Source organism: Heterodontus francisci, chromosome 16, assembly GCF_036365525.1.
Source record: "Heterodontus francisci isolate sHetFra1 chromosome 16, sHetFra1.hap1, whole genome shotgun sequence".
NCBI lineage: Eukaryota > Metazoa > Chordata > Chondrichthyes > Heterodontiformes > Heterodontidae > Heterodontus > Heterodontus francisci.
In genome coordinates, this window is record NC_090386.1 from 78,175,118 (window position 1) to 78,189,726 (window position 14,609).

At 40.3% G+C, this 14,609-nt stretch overlaps 1 protein-coding gene across 6 annotated transcripts in view; it reads left to right on the forward strand.

Moving 5' to 3' along the window:
• The first annotated feature begins 10,086 nt into the window (after positions 1-10,086).
• The window catches only part of LOC137378217 (proto-oncogene tyrosine-protein kinase Src-like), a 195,794-nt gene continuing 191,271 nt past the window's right edge, over positions 10,087-14,609 (forward strand). For 2 of the 6 annotated variants that reach the window (XM_068048421.1, XM_068048420.1), the window contains exons 1-3: positions 10,087-10,512; positions 11,419-11,566; positions 13,277-13,361. The gene's annotated coding sequence lies outside the window, so the exon portion shown is untranslated. The remainder of the gene's footprint in view (positions 10,513-11,418; positions 11,567-13,276; positions 13,362-14,609) is intronic. The other 4 variants (XM_068048423.1, XM_068048422.1, XM_068048424.1 and 1 more) reach the window with 4 other exon arrangements.

The following is a 14,609-nucleotide window of genomic DNA, read 5'->3' on the forward strand; positions in this document are numbered from 1 at the left end:
ATCCAGACTGTTCATACTAAAAGACCCTCTGCAATGAGAAACAAACATGACAGCTGCTTGTGAGTGTTTTAACTGAAGGTCAGAATTTCAAAGGTTTTCTTGATTGTGTTTATTTCTGTGATGTTGACTTACAGTGGCTGCATTTGCTTCTTATGGATTTGAAACTCTAGGAGCAGGTTATCATTACAGCCAATCAAAATAGTACAGGCGCAAGCAGAAATTGACTCTTATCTCTGTGGAATCCACTTTATCCCAACCTTCAATAATACATGTATATATATATATGTATATATGTGTAGGAATTACCAATTATCCAATTGTGAAGTGCACTTTTTAAATAACCACCACCACACAGATGATAGCCCTCAGTCCTCCCCACATCAATAAACTTAATGAAATGTTTGTATACTCTGCAAAAATGAAAGGTCAGGGTAAAAGCTAGATATATATGCCAATCATCTCTGATGGTTCAATTGGTACAGAAGCTTCTTGAGCTGTCATTGTATCTGGGACTGCACCAACGGAAACTATAATTGTAAGACAGCTCGAACAGTAAATTAATATAATGCGATTTTTATAAAAGTCTTAAAATGTATGTGTAATTGTCTCATTGTGCTTGTTTTACATTAGAAAATATATTTTCATAATGGTTTTATTTTTAATTTGTGCAAAATCCTGCCTATTTCATAAAATTCATGATAGCTCTTCCTCAAATTATTTTATCAGGTTTTTATTGACGATGAAAATACTCAGTAAAGAGACTGGAGAAGCTGAGATTGTTCTACTTATAACAGAGGAGGTTAAGGGGTGATTTAACAGAAAGTGTTCAAAACTATGAAGGGTTTTAATAGAGTACATCAGGACAAACTGTTGCCACTGGCAGGAGGGCTGGCAACTGAAAGGCAGAGTTTTAAGAGTAATTGGCAAAAGAACCAGAGGGAAGATGAGAGGAAATGTCTTTATGCAGCGAGTTGTATGATTCTATGGGCATTAGTCTTAGTCTGAATCCATTGCAAATGGATTGAAAGCCAATTTAGATCCTAGTCATTCCTGTGATTTACCTACGACTACCTGTCATGTAAATACAATACATCATGTAAAATAATAGGTACACTTGGTCCACTGGTTATAATGGTTTGCTTGTGGCTTATCAGTATATTCTATTAATCTCCCTCACACTTTCCTTAAAGAACATGTTATTTAGTGTGAACCTTTTGATGACATTGGCTGTATTCCTATGCAAAGATACTGAGGCCACATATTAGTGGGCCCAATATCACCGCATAATGTTCCGTGACATGCCCAGCATTAACTCTGCCAAAATTGTCAGAGCCAGTGGAAATCACCCAAATTAAATTTTCTAGTCATTGGCAGCTAATCCGCAGGGGATGCTAAGACCCTCACCTTCTGCCCCTTGCAGAAAGAGTATTCAAGTGTCTCCTTCACAAAGGGATCAAAAAAATCTTCTAACATCCAAGTAAGCTTCACCTTCCATTGGATGGGTTGGTTTGCTTGGTTCCACCCAGTGTATCAACCTGTTGTTGTCCTGTCAGGTGGGACATGGTAACTCTTGGCCTGGGAGCCACTGCTTTGGGTCACACCATCCACCATGCCACTGGTCTCATTTGGTGCAGTTGGAAACTCCCATGGAAGGCAGTGACCCAGTGTATTTGGGTCCTGCTCTAATTTGAGGCCTTTCCACTGCACTCCCACCAGAGGAGATAATCTCATTTCACTTCCCTTCCTTCAAAGGCAGGTAAGGCCTTGACAGGCAATTTATACTCTGCAGAGTTGATTTTCATTTTCTCCACCTTTGCACTGACCTGACAGAACGGATTGCATGCCCTTTATAGAACATACCTGATTTTGGTCCATTGAACCAAATATCTGTGAGAAGCCTGCAGTGGTTTATACCAATGTTAAACAATAGGCTGGAATTTTATGGCCCCTCAACAAGCGGGCTGGTGGCAGCGTTCCTGACCTCCTCCTGCCCTTGTTGCAATTTTATGTGAGGCGGCGGCAGTGAGAAAAGGCCCGCCCACCCGCCCCAATTAACTGCCACTTAAGGGCCTCCTACCACCACTGTGGGTATTTAACCTTAGGCAGCTGGACAGCTAAGGGCCCAAGAACCCCCGAAACCAGGCGGCCTTCTTGCGGGCTGTGGGAGGAGGGGGGGCGGCCCTACTTATCAAGCACTCTTGCCCCACGGAGGGCTGCTCCCGAAGCCCCAACCGCACCCTACACACAACACTCCCCCACCCCCACTGTCAACCAACCCCCTCCTTGCCTCGCCGGGGCCCAGCCAATTGTCCGCAGCGAGGCCCTAAAAACTGATTGGCCGGCAGCTCCAATAGGCAGGACTTACTGCCTCAAGGAGGTGGAATTCACTCCCAAGACCAATTTAGGGCCTGGGGACCGGAAAATCCCAGCGTGGCTCCCCAGGCCCGACAGAGGCGGGCTCGCCACCGACTTTCTAGCAGGTGGGTGGGGCCTCCCACCCAATGTAAGATTCCGGCCATAGTGTGAATGCACCAAGGTGTAATTGAATAAGTACAATGAAGTTTCATACATTATACCACACCTGATGATGCCTCCTCCATTATATATTTGCTGACTTTCATATGGATGGAAACACGATTGAGCCAATGAACTCGCACTGTGGAAAAATATCTTCCAAGTGGCATCAGAAGATTCATTTCACAGTGTGTATCAATTTAGATACCATTTAGTGTCTGAAAGGGTGGTGGAAGAAGATTCGATAATAACTTTCAAAAGAGAACTGGATGAATATTTGAAGGGGCAAATTTGCAGAGCTATGGGAAAAGAGTAAATGAATGGGACTAACTGGAAAGAAACAGCTGGCACAGGCATAATGGGCTGAACGACCTTCTCATTCCATGATTCTATAATTTAAAATGAAATTTTACATTTTTTTGTCATAAGTTGTTATTTAACATGAGACACACACAAAATACAGATGAGGAGCTATATTTTATTCATGACATTGCCCATAACTCATTCAAAATTCTTCATGATGTTATCCAGCCAATCAACCTACTCGAATTGTAAATCATATCCCACAAATGCTTATAATGCTCAATGTCTTTTCACTTTATAATACTAATGTTAATAGCAAATGCCACATGACAACAAATGTGTATTTTTGGAAAATTAATGGATGATTAGTATTTCATCTCTATGAGATGTCCTCAATTAAGTCTTCATAAATTCAGGCTTACCTCATATTACAAATCATATTAATTTTTTCACATACTGAAGGTTTATTAGTAATGTACATTAGTTATTTACCAATATGCACATTCTAATGGCAAAATGTACTGGCAGATTATTTAATAGGAAAGTATTAGCTAACCTGGGTCACTGCATGGCTGTGTATAAAGAGTACTGATGGATGCTTCATTATTGCATCACTTGTCAAAGCTTGTCTATATAATTATTAAGAACTATATGTTATTTGTACAGTTTAGGTTTTTTCTGCTAAGGTGTTAGATTTCCTGGCACATCTTGTATTTTAAAAGGTCATTACTTTTTAATCTCGGCTAGTATAGAGTCAAATATTAATAACTCATGGGCATCAACAAAGTAATTCTTATCAGAACTTCACCTTATCAGAATTATGCAGGCAATAATGGAACTTAAAACTGACAAAGGAAGAATTTGCTTGTCAATGAGTTTTCTAAGCTGTTGCAATATTATGGTTTCATTTTAATTAACTGCACTTTGTTCTAGATTAAGCCTCTATTGAATTTGAAAACATGAAAAATAAAACTGTTTATTAATACATTGTTCCTGCATGTCAGTTTAAAATATCTGGTATGCTTTGGGACAATAACTAGATATTGTCTGATGGCTGGAATCTCTTTAGAAAGGATCTGTAGGGCATTTTAGTTGAAAATATCCAATATTGATATCTTGCTATAAAACAATGAAATATTTTAGAATTAGATTTTTGCCAATTATGATATGCAATAAATTTAGTGATTTTTTCTTAAATGGTTTACATTATATCAAGAACAAATTATTGTGAGGTAATCATTTTCACATAGTGTGTTTTAATTTTAAATGTTACTTTGAAGCCTATCCATATTGAAAAACTGCTTGTTTATTGGACTTGTCCAATGACAGTCCTGGCAATATATTAACAATTAAGGCCAGAACTAACTTTAAGAGAATATCAGAAAAAAAACTTCATAAAGTTTGAATTTGAATTTGCAACACCCTTGGAAACCAAAATGGTAAAATTATTAATGTCAATTCCATAAGATGGTGCAACATACATTTATCAATATCATTCCTTGGGCCAGTAATCACTGACACTAATACGAAGACTATAACCAGTGGTATATTTATAATAAGATGAAAAATCAAGGTTATTCATCATCAATTGAAATCTCTTCACACAGGAATGCCTATCATATGGTCAAAGTCTGTTAAAATAGGTAATGAATCAACAGTCGGACTGAAATCCAATAAAAGGCTAAGGAAGCCACTGAAAAATTCCTGAAAGAATTTTTATATAGCACTGAAGATGGGAAAAGACAGGAAAGTAATATATCATATATCATCATCCATTCTTTGTCAATATTTATATTTTCAATATGTTTAATCACATGGGAATTACTTCATTATTTCCAGATTGTTTTTCTTTAAACATTGTCTAATTACTTCAACATGTTATCAACTACTATGTTGGATCATCTGTAGTTAACTTGAGAATGCATGGATTTGATGAGGACCCTTGATTTGACTTGAGAGAGAAGTTAAAAATGAAGAATTATGAGTAAGAAGAGAAGTCAGGTGGAATTTTTTATCCAGACGGTAACACATTTCTGGGAGGCCATTAAAGCGTACAGCATGATCAGGCTGAGGAGTTTCCTGGATGTAATTTTAGACAGAGAAATGACTGAGTGACTATTATGAAGGGCTGGGTGGACGAGGTTGTTATTTGATAAAGGGATAGACTAGTTTGGACTTAGTGGCCTTTCCTGTTCCTAATGGTTTCATATTATTCCATTGCATGTTATGGCAGGAAAAAAAAAGTACTAATATGTTAACAGCACTAGATTGATGATTGGAATACTCTCCGTTTACTAAACATATTTAGTAAACGAACAACCTATATATTTTCATGAATAGATTATATGCTGTTCTATTTGTACTGCTAGTATACATTCATTCTTTCTTTAAAGTGCCTGTATGGGCCACCTGTTACAAATGATTTATTCCAAGCATGATCTAAATATCCAGTGTGAAATATTCATGGTATTAGTGAGAGGTCAATTTCTGGAATGTGTAACTAGTGTCATCTGCAGTTGACCTCTATTCTTCACTCTTGGGTCCCTAGTAATTAAGAGCCGGAACACAAGGTCAAAGAACATAGAAAAGGTAGCAGCAGTGGATCAATGGCACTCTCGCCTCTGACTCAGAAGGTCACAGGTTCGAGCTCCATTTCAGTGACTTGGGCACATAATCTAGGCTGACAGTCTGGTGCAATACTGAAGGAGTGCTGCACTGCTAGAGGTGGTGACTTTTGGCGAAGATGTTAAAATGAGGCCCAGTCTGCCCTCTCAGGTGGATGAAAAGATCCCACAGCACTATTTTGAAGACAAACAGGGGAGTTCTCCCCATTGTCCTGGCCAATATTTATCACTCACCCAATATCACTAAAACAGATTATCTGTCCACTATCTAATTACTATTTGTAAGACCTTGCTGTGCGTAGTGTTAGGACCAGGTGAGAAAGAGGTCTAGGGTTTCCTTTCAGCGTTCACCTGGTCTTACTGTAACAGGGTTTATTTTTAAACACACCATGTTTTTAGCTCCCTTGGTGAATGCTTGTTCACTGCATTCCAATTATAAGGCAAAGAAACCAGCACAAACAGGCTTTCTTGGGTTTAAAGAAGAAAAGTTGAAATGTATTAAACTTAAACTCTAATTCAGTTAATGCCTAAGGATACATGACGCGCCCACGCTAGCACGCTTATGCAATACACATATGCAAATAGAGACAGAAAAGAGCAGAAGAAAAATAAAGTGGAAAAGTTTGGGGCAACATCTGAAGAGTTTTTGTTGTGGTTCTTTGAGCTCCCTGTAGAGTTCTTGATTGTAGGTAGATCTTGCTTTTCGTTGGGGACCAGTATTCTTCTTAAACCTTGTTCATTGTGGGAGACTTTTCTCTCTTGGGGTTCCTGTGGCTTCAGTGGATTCAGAGGCTTGTGAGAAAGAAATGGGAACAGACAGGAGAGATCTTCTTAGTCCAGGAGCAAACAGACACTCTCTGAGTTCAAACTGTTTGTACAATTCAGAAAAGCCCAAGTTGCCAAGCAGGTTAGTCATGTGACTAACTGGTCTGACCACGCCTTGGATTGTATCACCTTAGCAGTCTCTGGAATGCTCCTCTTACACACCATACCTGGTGATCAAGGTCCATTGTGGGTAGAATGTGTCAAGGAATGGTCCTTTGTCCTTCCAATCACTGTCTGTTAATATGCAAATATCTTTTCCAGCCACCACTGATCTGCTTAACAAGTCCTTTCTTCACTCCAGTAACAGTTTAAAATCAATGTTCATGATAAAATTAATGTGCCTCATTCTTGGCAGGTGGGGGCCTAGCAGGACAGTAGATTGTCTGCTGAATTTCCCTACATTGTAACAGTAACTACAGTTCAAAAATACTTTATTGCCTGTAAAGCACTTTAGGAGATCCTGAGGTCATGAAAGGTGCTGTATAATTGCAAGTTATACTGTTCATACTGTCCATCTGACTGCTCACTGCCTCTGGTCCAATACACCTACTCAGCATCTATGCTCCAACACTCTGCTCCCCACTTGAAGCTAAAGACCAGTTATACAAGGAACTCCATAATATCATTAGTAGCATCCCCAATACCGAACACCGTTCCTGCTGGGGGACTTTAATGCCAGGGTTGCAGCCGACCATGACTCATGGCCCTCCTGCCTTGGGCGCTATGCATTGGAAAGATGAATGAGAATGGACAGAGACTGCTTGAGTTATGTACCTATCATAACCTCTGCATCACCAACTCGTTCTTTCAGACTAAACCCTGTCACCAGGTTTCTTGGAGGCACCCAGGATCACGTTGTTGGCACCTGCTGGACCTCATCGTCACAAGGCGAGCCTCTTTAAACAGCGTTCAAATCACGCGCAGCTTCCACAGTGCAGACTGCGACACTGATCACTCCCTGGTGTGCAGCAAGGTTAGACTCAAACCAAAGAAGCTGCATCACTCCAAGCAGAAGGGCCGCCCGCACATCAACACGAGCAGAATTTCTTATCCACAGCTGTTACATAAATTTCTAAATTCACTTGAAAAAACCCTTCTAAACACTCCTACAGGGGATGCAGAGGCCAAGTGGGCCCACATCAGAGACGCCATCTATGACTCAGCAATGAACACCTACGGCAAACATGTGAAGCAGAATGCAGACTGGTTTCAATCTCACTTTGAAGAGCTGGAACCTGTCATAGCCGCTAAGCGCATTGCACTGCTGAACTACAAGAAAGCCCCCAACGAGTTAACATCCGTAGCACTTAAAACAGCCAGAAGCGCTGCACAAAGAACAGCCAGGCGCTGTGCAAATGACTACTGAAAATACCTATGCAGTCATATTCAGCTGGCCTCCGACACCGGAAACATCCGAGGAATGTATGATTGCATTAAGAGAGCTTTTGGGCCAACCATCGAGTAGATCGCCCCCCTCAAATCTAAATCAGGGGACACAATCACTGACCAACGCAAGCAAATGGACCGCTGGGTGGAGCACTACCTGGAACTGTACTCCAGGGAAAATGTTGTCACTGAGACTGCCCTCAATGCAGCCCAGTCTCTACCAGTCATGGATGAGCTGGACGTACAGCCAACAAAATCGGAACTCAGTGATGCCATTGATTCTCTAGCCAGCAGAAAAGCCCCTGGGAAGGACGGCATTACCCCTGAAATAATCAAATGTGCCAAGCCTGCTATACTTTCAGCACTCTATGAACTGCTTTGCCTGTGCTGGGATGAGGGAGCAGTATCACAGGACATGCGCGATGCCAATATCATCACCCTCTATAAGAACAAGGGTGACCGCGGTGACTGCAACAACTACTGTGGAATCTCCCTGCTCAGCATAGTGGGGAAAGTCTTCACTCGAGTCGCTTTAAACAGGCTCCAGAAGCTGACTGAGCGTGTCAACCCTGAGGCACAGTGTGGCTTTTGAGCAGAGAGATCCACCATTGACATGCTGTTCTCCCTTCGCCAGCGACAGGAGAAATGCCGTGAACAACAGATGCCCCTCTAAGTTGCTTTCATTGATCTCACCAAAGCCTTTGACCTCGTCAGCAGACATGGTCAATTCAGACTACTAGAAAAGATCGGATGGACACCAAAGCTACTAAGTATCATCACCTCATTACATGACAATATGAAAGGCACAATTCAGCATAGCGGCGCCTGATCAGATCCCTTTCCTAGCCTGAGTGGTGTGAAACAGGGCTTTGTTCTCGCACCTACACTATTTGGGATCTTCTTCTCCCTGCTGCTCTCACATGCGTTCAAGTCTTCAGAAGAAGGAATTTTCCTCCACTCAAGATCAGGGGGCAGGTTGTTCAACGTTGCCCATCTAAGAACGAAGACCAAAGTACGGAAAGTCTTCATCAGGGAACTCCTCTTTGCTGACGATGCTGTTTTAACATCCCACATAGAAGAGTGTCTGCAGAGACTCATCGGCAGGATTGCAGCTGCCTGCACCGAATTTGGCCTAACCATCAGCCTCAAGAAAACGAACATCATGGGACAGGACGTCAGAAATGCTCCATCCATCAATATCAGCGACCACGCTCTGGAAGTGGTTCAAGAGTTCACCTACCTAGGCTCAACTATCACCAGTAACCTGTCTCTCGATGCAGAAATCAATAAGCGCATGGGAAAGGCTTCCACTGCTATGTCCAGACTGGCCAAGAGAGTGTGGGAAAATGGCGCACTGACACGGAACACAAAAGTCCGAGTGTATCAAGCCTGTGTCCTCAGTACCTTGCTCTATCGCAGCGAGGCCTAGACAACATATGTCAGCCAAGAGCGACGTCTCAATTCATTCCATCTTCGCTGCCTCCGGAGAATACTTGGCATCAGGTGGCAGGACCGTATCTCCAACACAGAAGTCCTCGAGGCGGCCAACATCCCCAGCTTATACACACTACTGAGTCAGCGGCGCTTGAGATGGCTTGGCCATGTGAGCCGCATGGAAGATGGCAGGATCCCCAAAGACACATTGTACAGCGAGCTCGCCACTGGTATCAGACCCACCGGCCGTCCATGTCTCCGCTTCAAAGACGTCTGCAAACGCGACATGAAGTCCTGTGACATTGATCACAAGTTGTGGGAGTCAGTTGCCAGCGTTCGCCAGAGCTGGCGGGCAGTCATAAAGGCGGGGCTAAAGTGCAGCGAGTCGAAGAGACTTAGCAGTTGGCAGGAAAAAAGACAAAAGCGCAAGGGGAGAGCCAACTGTGTAACAGCCCCGACAAACAAATGTTTCTGCAGCACCTGTGGAAGAGCCTGTCACTCTAGAATTCGCCTTTATAGCCACTCCAGGCGCTGCTCCAACACCACTGACCACCTCCAGGCGCTTACCCATTGTCTCTCGAGATAAGGAGGCCAAAGAACAAGACTTCAGACGGATGTCCATTGATGAAACCTAACCGTGGTTTTTAATGTCAATGAAAATAATGAGGAAAAAGATAATATGGGGAAAATAGGAAGAAATGATGAAAGAAATTAAGGAATTAAAAAGGAAAGGGGGAATATAGCAAAGAAGGAGAAAAGACTGGAAGGAATAAGAATGGATCTAAGGAGAAAAGAATGGGGCACGAGCAAGAAAGAAGTAGCCAAAGGAATAGGGAGAATTTGACCAATGAGTGGATGCCGACAGAATGCATCAGACCAAGGCACAAAGAAAACAAACGATACATTGTCTCTATGCTTTCGGATATGATTATGACGCTTTACCATGTCCTGAATTCTAGTGGATTTCGTCTCAGCCACGAGTGGAGCTGTTTGCTTTAATTTCGAGGATCAAAAAGGTGGTTTCTGCTGTGAAGCGTTTCCGGAGCAACACTCGCCACTTACTGCACCACCCCCCCCGGATTGAAAGACTTGCAGTGCTAAGCTCAGAAAGAGTAGTTTTCAGGTGGAGTGACATGTCTTCGCACAGATTCGGCTTTTGTTTACTGGGAAACACCGCATGCCGGAGAACAAATAATTAATTAAAAGTCGGGATTGTAGTCTAAAGGCGGTGGGGGTGCGGCGGTTCTCACTGACAGCAGTTTGGTTCGGGAGGAGGTTGCTGCTGTTTGGTAGAGGTCTAACCCCACCGGGCATGGTGTCTGATTTGTGAACCCACATTAAAGCTCTCGGCGTTTCAATGACCGTTTCAGTCAGAGGCTTGAAGAGGAGAAACGTGTACAGAGCAGTTTTAGGTGAAGAAGCAAAGGTAAGTGACCCATTGTGTTGCTGAAACTGATCAGCCCTCGAAAGCCACCAAATCCCACCCACTGGCGGTGAATTGCTGGGCTGGACAGGGATCAGCCTTTAACATGACCACTGCAAGCTGGGCACTGCTCAGCCAGAATGAATGTCTTTCTGTTTGACTTATTTTTTTTAAAGTAGAAACAACCCCTGTTTTCATTCACCATTTTGGTTATTAATCTCTTTTGGTCTAGCAATGCAGATTTTTTTTTTCTTATATGTCTGTGCTGTAAAGTTTGGTTCATTCCTTGCATTTTGACTGCATCGGAATGTGGTTGGATTGAAAACGAAAGAGGCCGGCATCTCCTCATCCTGTAGATTTCCTTTTTATTTCTTGACTCTAAGGAGAAAACTACTAATTTTCCCCACGCCGAGTAACCGACAGTTAATAAAGTAGGTGACTTGAGCGAAGACATCGCACCGCAAGGAACCCCTTAATATCCAGATCTCATGCAAACTTTCAGAAATCTTCGTTAATTTCATCTCTTACTTAATAATATTGTGAAGATATATTGTAACGTTATAATACACACTTCGTTACTGCCTAATTGTAATCTTGACTTATACGGGTATTTATTATTGCCAGTAAAATCACAAAGACGTATAGACACACGCACTACAGCCAGGAGAAAGTGGCAAATCGATGTAATGATCCGGTATGATCGCATTTAATGATGCTGTTTCATGTTGGAGATACACATTTGCACTGTCTAGGCTATGACGTGCCTGGACAGGCACTCCCAGTATCCCAGCGCAACGGGCTGTGTCCAATGTACACAGTAACAAAGATAAGCCTCTGTGATTCTGTATAGATCATCTGTACATGATTCATTCTTAACTACTGCAAAAATGTTTGTGTAAATAATTTTAGATACCCACTAAATTGAAGGCTTGAAGTTCGCCATTCTGTGAGGTCAGACGCAATAATATTCTGCTCGCTTTTGAAGTGGTGACTCGTCACATTTACTCAGCGCAACTGAGGCTGCATTACCACAAGAATTTCAACTCTGATCTATTTTGTAAGTTTTCAGCTTGGGGTTCCTGCAATGCCAGCAGTGTTCTGTTATCAAATGTTTATGTATTTGTTGCCAGTATATTTTGGTGCTCTATGCAATAACAAAAAAAAAACCCTTGCAGTGATGGCACTGTTTTTCCTTGGGTAGTTGACATTGTTTTTGGAAAGTGTCAAGATTTGTAAGGGGTCTCCCCCACACAGAGACAAATAAGAACCTCTGGATTTTATTGGCTGACAAGCTTTGTATGTAAATTCCTGGTAGGCAGAAGTCCAGAATGCACACTGTATTTTTAACTGAGCATTGATAATCATTAATAATTGATTCTCTTGCCTTTGGTTGCTGTGCTAGATGTTGGATAACTTTGGTTATCTTTCAGTTGTTGGACATCTTTCATGAACTACGAGAGTCAAAAACTGCACATTTTTAAACTGCAAAACCCCCACCTTCATTTTCATTTTGCTCACCAGTTTCTGATTGAGGAACTTTTATACAGTTAGATAGAGATTTCATTTTGAAAATCCTGTGTGAAAAATGAGAGGGATTAAATCCATTACAGAAGTTAATGGTTTAAACTCATTCCAAAAGAGGAACCACTATTACCAGAAACTTGATACAAATTTACAGCTGCTTGGAATAAACCAGTGAACCAAAGTTTGATTTTTTTTTCCATAACTTATTTTAGAACAACTGTTTTCCATGCTCATTTAGAATAGGTTCTGAAGCAATTAGACTTGACATACTTGGTGTAAACTGAGTTAATTCCTAACTGCCTGTTTATCATATCAGGTAGTACACTCCTACACTGCAATTTTCACACCTTATTCTTTCTGTGGTATTTGTGTCTTAAAAATTACTGTAAAGGCAAATGACATGTCAAACAGTGCAATCAACGCTGAAGTATTTTTGTATTCTGGTGTCAGAAGTATGAAGCATTAATCTGTAATGGATATATCTTTAGGCAGTGGTAAACTGTAAATAATGTTAAACATCCTGATCAACTTTTTTCAAATTGAATTTGATTCCCCAGCATGAACAATGAATTTGAGTTTTCGCTGGCATAGACTAGTTGGGCTGAATGGCCTATCTATGCAATAGATTCTGTGTGATACTAATGAACTAAAGGATTATGTTGGGAGCAATTTAGTCAAGAGAATTTTTCTTGTTTAGCCTTCATTGATTATATGAAATAATATAAAATGTCAATCCTTGTTGGTTTTGAAGTGGTCATCTTGCATTACTCCCCACCTGGAATACTTCTTGTGAGAGGTTTTGTTTTCTTTTGATTCAGAAAATGTGTTTTTGTTGTTATGTAACATTTTATCTGATGGATCATAAATATGACCTTTTTAGAAGGGTTGAGGTGAGCTCTCAGTTTTAAAGTAAGATTATAGTCGAGATTCCTAAGTACCTTTCTCTTAAATCCACCAATATCCTGTCCTTGGTTCCTCCAACTAAACTAAAATCTCTTGGAAAGTTTGATGTTAATGACGGGATCTTATTGAACAAATATGAATGTATTCCAGTGGTGTCACTTGAGCATAATTTAAAAAAAAACTAGTGGCAATTTTGACCAAACATTCCGTTGTTCAGGTAGGATATTTGCAATTGTTAATTTAGATATTATACTTGTATACTCTCCAACATGAGATCCTTTTTAGTCACTTTTATTCTATTTAGTTCTAATTCACACAATCTCCTCTTGATTATATCCAGGATGTTAGGAAAAATGTTCCCTGATTCCTACACATCAATTAAACAATGTGCAACATTCACTGGACCTTTTATTCAAAGAACTGAGGTAAAAATGGCATTTTCAAATAGAATTTGAAATTGGGGGTTTAAAATGTACATAAAATGCTTCAAAATGTATTATTTACTTTGTCAATTTTAATTTCCTGTGCAATTAATTAATTTAGAATCCATTGAAATGGTAATAGAATGAAAATATTCAGAAATCAATTGTAATGGAAGGAGATTTAGAATCTAAAAACTTTCAAAGTTTTTAAAATTCAGTAAATCCATTCTAATCCTAATCATCTGTTACAGACTGTTGCAACCAAATTCTTGAACCATTACAAATGCATTGGTGCACCTTTCTCCAAATAATATAGTTGGTGAAGAAATGTCTTGGATACTATACAGAACATTACTGGTAAATGTAATGAAATAAATTCCTGGACTTTAAGAATTGCAAAGGGTGTTCAGTGGGTAAAGCACTTTAATGAAATGCACCAATAATGTCACAACAGTTATAAAAATATTGTGAGCATTTGCAGGTGGCAGACTGTCTACCCTCTAGTCTCTTCTCTGACTGCAATCATGTTTTCATATTTGATACCCAGCATCAGTAAGGTATGATAGTTTTAGCCCAGTGCTTGAGTATACTGCATTTCCTGGATAGAAAGATAATTTTATGCCATTATTTATCTGAATTAATCTTTATTCCCAATTTTGATGGTGGATCATGAATTCCCAATTAGCAAAGATAAATGCAAACATCTGTTAGCTAACAAAAACAACTGTGCTAATTTTGGTCGAAAAATACTGGTACTACTTGAAAGAGCTCGGCATGTAAAATCACATTGAATATTTTTATCTGGAAAATCAAATTACTGGTGTATCTGTCGCCCTTTAGAGCCATAGCAATCTTGGTATGATCTACAGTATATGAGAATATCACATGTTCTATAAGGTTCACTGTCAGTGTGAAACTGCTTTCCATATATATGTTTAGTAGGAAGCATTATCCATATTGCTAAAGTTTATACCACTTTTTCATAAATGTTAAAATGAGCTTTAACAGGAATATATTAATTGCCTTGAACTGACATTACTCCTATTGGATTTATTTTGATAGAAGTTAGTCTTATTAGTTCTAATTGTTCATAGTCCAATTATTATCTTGTTATATAACATAATTTGATAGTTTAGAAGTGCCACAATTCCGTTATGTCAAAGATGGTAATATACATCTTTTGTGAGATGGCAAGCAGTGACGTTGGGAGTAATAGTACCAACATGTTGACCATGAAAGTGGTGCATACTA